This window comes from Portunus trituberculatus, chromosome 49 (assembly GCF_017591435.1).
Source record: "Portunus trituberculatus isolate SZX2019 chromosome 49, ASM1759143v1, whole genome shotgun sequence".
In the NCBI taxonomy this organism is placed as follows: Eukaryota; Metazoa; Arthropoda; class Malacostraca; order Decapoda; family Portunidae; genus Portunus; species Portunus trituberculatus.
In genome coordinates this window covers 17708209-17713208 of record NC_059303.1, presented here as the reverse complement: position 1 = coordinate 17713208, position 5000 = coordinate 17708209, and the positions used below count along the sequence as shown (strand labels likewise).

The 5000-nt window shown below is 46.9% G+C and overlaps 1 protein-coding gene across 1 annotated transcript in view; it reads left to right on the top strand.

Moving 5' to 3' along the window:
• The window catches only part of LOC123499286 (protein IQ-DOMAIN 14-like), a 20580-nt gene that overhangs the window by 14930 nt on the left and 650 nt on the right, over positions 1 to 5000 (top strand). The window lies entirely within an intron of this gene.

The window sequence follows — 5000 nt, the reverse complement described above, 5'->3', positions numbered from 1 at the left end:
ACTCGCCACTAAGACCCTGATTAACTGAGTCTATTCCAGTCATCTGTCGCTCTATGCTCCGTGTTCAGAATCGCTTTCCTCTCACCACGAATATTTTCAAGGGCCACAGAGATGACTTGCGGGGTTTCCAAGAGTGCTTCTCCAGTTAATAATGCAGAAATCTTGTCATTTTGCCTGTAGAACTGTAAAAACACCTTAAAAAACTAGTGTAAATTTAGATAAAGTCTTTGGAACAATATAGGTGAAGCATAGAAGTATTTGAAAATATGAACCTGTTTGTGAACCAGTGTCTTTTGTGTCTCTTGGTGATGGTGGTGGTAGTGGTGGTGGTGAAGGAATAATGAGAAGGTATAGTGAACTGTGATATCATAGTGCATCATTGTGATTTCCTCTGGGTTGACATTTAGAGTATAGTGAACTCTGATAGTGACTAGAGAAAGGGGAAAAAAATTGATATGATAAAGCAGAATGTATAGAGAAATGAAGGCCAAATAGTGAAGGAAGTGCAGGATAGTGAGTGAAGCAGGTATAGTGAAGTGTGATGATGACATAGTGACCAAAAACAACAAAATAAATAAAAAATAGTTGAAATGAGAGTTAACAATGAAAATAATATACGTATGAAAACGATGATGATGATGATGATGATGTGGGTATAGTGAAGCGATAGTGAAGGTGATGGTGACTATTCAGTGACAAAAAATAACGAAATGAACCAAAATACAAATAAACAATGAAAGAAGTGTGTGTATAATGACGATATGAATACAGTGAAGTGAGTGCGGGTGATGGTGACGGTGATGGTGGTGGTGATGGTGGTAGTTAGGGGGGGCCATTACACAGCGGCGAGAGGATGGGAATGGCAGGGACGACCGCACAGGAAGCACAGGATGAGAAGGGAGAGTGAAAGGAGAGTGAAGGGAGTGAGGGAGATGAGGTGGAAGTGTGTGTGTGTGTGTGTGTGTGTGTGTGTGTGTGTGTGTGTGTGTGTGTGTGTGTGTGTGTGTGTGTGTGTCGTTCTTTGTTTTCTTGTTTGTTTTTCTGTCTGTCTGTCTCTTTGTTACTGTCTTCTGTCCGTTTGCATGTTTCAATTCGCCTGTTTTTATGGCTGTCTGTCTGTTTGTCTGTCTGTTTATCTATCTATCTATCTGTCTGTCTGTCTGTCTGTCTGTCTATCTTTCTTTACGCACATTTACGTATTTACATCCAGAAAAAATAACAAACTTAAAAAAAAAAAAAAAAAACACACACACCAAGCAAACACACAAGCGGAAACTTAGGAAGGCTCGCGTCCTCAAGAGTGCCACAAAGGACCGCTCTGTGCCTCTCCACATCGCTCGGTGGCGGGAGATGCAAACACAGAACGCGGCAAGACGAAACACGAAGGAGCGCCACGAAGTACACTGGGAGACGCTGAAGGAAATGTCAGCCAACTTTAATCTAGCAAATGGTGGTCTTTTTCTTGCGGCGGGGAAATATTCCTTTTATTTTTCCCTCTATTGATTTCTCGGTTTACCGCATTCGGCCGCCATCGGGAATGACGGCGGCGGCGGCGGCGGCTGTGGTGGTGGCTGTGGCGGTGGCTGTGGCTGTGGTGGTGGTGGTGGTAGAGGTGGAAGAATAGGAAGCTGTGGTGGGCGTTGACTCAAGCTGTTGTTTCCTGAAGGAGTGGAGGAAGGTGGAGGAAAGTGGAGGAGGGTGGAAGGAGAAGGAGGAGGAAAAGTAAGAGAGGTGTGTTAATGATGAGTGGAAAAGCGCTGGTGGTGGTGGTGGTGGTGGTGGTGGTGGTGGTGGTGGCGCAGTGTGTGTGTGAGGGTGGATACGGGGAAGGGGGGAGATGGGGGCAGACAAAGGCTCGCACGGTGTTCCTCTGGGCGGCACCTTGGAGACACCAGCCGCAGAATAAGCGACGTGGTGGGGATGGGAGGGAGGGGGTTTCAATTCAAAGTCAAAGGATTAGATTCTACATCCTGGCGTACTTGATGAATGGAAACACGGGGGGCAAGAGGAGGTTTTCTGCCAGAGGACACACGGACGACTCTCTATCAGCCCCATGAGGAGACTTTCACCCTTACCGCTTCTCTCTCCCATGTCTCTTTATCTCCGCATCTTGAGCTGATTGCGTACATGAAGTCGAAAGCTCTCCGTTATTACTCTACATTGAGCAACGATGCTTTAGGGAATTGTGGGAGCGACCGAGCGGGAGATTCGTAATTAATAGCTTAGACCCAATCGAGACAGAGAGAGAGGGAGAGGAAGAGGGAGAGGGAGAGTGGAAATGGCAGAGCTGTGTCGGTGGCGCGGCTCTCCCTGAATGGATGAATAACAACGAATGAGTGAGTGGGTGAGTGACAATGCTTTTCCCCTCCCTCTCTCTCCTCTCCCTCTCCCCTGCTTTTATTACAGGGCCACAAAGCTCTCTCTCTCTCTCTCTCTCTCTCGTGCGTGCAACAGGCAGACCGAAAAGCAAATACTGTCTTAAGGGCAGGTCAGACAGAGAGAGAGAGAGAGAGAGAGAGAGAGAGAGAGAGAGAGAGAGAGAGAGAGAGAGAGAGAGAGAGAGAGAGAGAGAGAGAGAGAGAGAATCATAGTCAGAGAGAGAGAGAGAAAGAAAGCGGTATACAAGAGAACTAAAGAAAAGAGACAGAGAGAGAGAGAAAGAGAAAGAGGCACAGAGGGAGAAAGAGGGAGACGAGGCAATATTGTGAGGGAAAAGAAAGAAGAGGGGAAGAGAGATAAGGACGAGCAGGAGGAGGAGGAGGAGGAGGAGGAGGAGGAGGAGGAGGAGGAGGAGGAGGAGGAGGAGGAGGAGGAGGAGGAGAAATTGGTTGTTGGTTAAATTGGCGGGAGGAAAGACGATAGAGTGAGAAGAGAGAATGAAAAGCTTGTCCATTTTTGTCTATTGAAGAGGAGGAGGAGGAGGAGGAGGAGGAGGAGGAGGAGGAGGAGGAGGAAAAGAAGAGAAGAGGGATACGCCTACTATATATTAAGGAGAGTCTCTCTCTCTCTCTCTCTCTCTCTCTCTCTAACGTAATCGAGACAACATATGTATCCTTTGCGAGTCATCCATCAGAGGAGGAGGAGGAGGAGGAGGAGGAGGAGGAGGAGGAGGAGGAGGAGGAGGAGGAGGAGGAGGAGGAGGAGGAGGAGACCTACAGTTTCTTCCCGTGGCTCTAAAGTACAATATCTTAGGAGAGAGAGGAGAGAGAGAGAGAGAGAGAGAGAGAGAGAGAGAGAGAGAGAGAGAGAGAGAGAGAGAGAGAGAGAGAGAGAGAGAGAGAGAGAGAGAGAGAGAGAGAGAGAGAGAGAGAGAGAGAGAGAGAGAGAGAGAGATTCCAGCCTACGTATGCCCGATTCTAAAACGGCATCTTCCTCCTCCTCCTCCTCCTCCTCCTTCTCCTTCCTCCTCCTTGGCCAGCTGACATTGTTGATGGTGACGTCACAACAATGGCGGCCGGAAGTCACGGTCTGAGGGAACACGAGGGAAGGGGAGAGAAGGGAGGAAAGAGGGAGGAAAGAGAGGAAAGAGGGAAGATAAAAGGAGGAAAGGAAGAGTATGTGATGAGAGCTATTGGCCTGGTTCAATGTGTGTGTGTGTGTGTGTGTGTGTGTGTGTGTGTGTGTGTGTGTGTGTGTGTGTGTGTGTGTGTGTGTGTGTGTGTGTGTGTGTGTGTGTGTGTTACTCTTCTATTTGCAAAAGAAAGACACTATTTCTTCAACTACTATTACTAAACAAAACTAAGAGAGACAGCAAGGTAGGTCTGTGTAGTTACTGAAGTGGTGTTTAAAGAAGTATTCAGTTCAAGAGGCAGAAAAAAAAAAAACATTGATATTTTTCTTTTCAATTTGAGGCAGAAAACATTAACTTTAAGCCATCAACTCTCTCTCTCTCTCTCTCTCTTAGCACATAAGATCTCATTTTCAAACCACTTCCTTATCTCATGTCACCTTACTTACAGATTCCAACCCGTTCAAATAATCTACAGTCATTTAACACTATTCGTAATCCACTAAACATACCCTCAAGCTAACCCTCTCTTCCCCTTACCTCTCACACACTAACCCCTCTACCACCCTCTCTTCCCCTTTCCCTCACACAAACACACACACACACACACACACACACGGTAACCAGCAACACCACCTCTTCTCAGCCTCAGCCATCGCGGGACGGACAAGTGCTGCCTATCTTTTCCACCAACATGTATAGAAATGCCAAGATTATGGTAATACTGGCAGCCAAAGTTAGTCGGAACAGAAGAGCGACTTAATCATTCTGAATATCCTAGCGCGTAGAAGGAGGAGGAGGAGGAGGAGGAGGAGGAGGAGGAGGAGGAGGAGGAGGAGGAGGAGGAGGAAGAGGACGACGAGGAGGAGGAGGAGTTTAAGGTACATTGGAGGCTCTGAGAAATATATCGGTCGGGCGGTAAGGCGAGAGATCAAAGGTAGGCTGGAAAATGAGATACCGAAGTAGGCAGGTGTGTGTGTGTGTGTGTGTGTGTGTGTGTGTGTGTGTGTGTGTGTGTGTGTGTGTGTGTGTGTGTGTGTGTGTGTGTGTGTGTGTGTGTGTGTGTGTGTGTGTGTGTGTGTGTGTGTGTGTGTGTGTGTGTGTGTGTGTTATGGTCGATATAATTTTCCAGCTCATTTCATACATAAAATAATTCAATAAAATGATGAAATAAAGAAAACATAAAAGATGTATGTCAGATAAATGTAGATGATAATGTAGAGAGGTGGATAGATAGATAGATACACCTGATCGAACACGACGTAGAGCGAAGGACAGGCAAACAGACAGACAGATGAATAGATGGGTAGGAAGACAGGTGGCTGAACAAATACAGTAGTGAGAGAGAGAGAGAGAGAGAGAGAGAGAGAGAGAGAGAGAGAGAGAGAGAGAGAGAGAGAGAGAGAGAGAGAGAGAGAGAGAGAGAGAGAGAGAGAGAGAGAGAGAGAGAGAGAGAGAGAGAGAGAGAGAGAGAGAGAGACAGTGGAGGCAG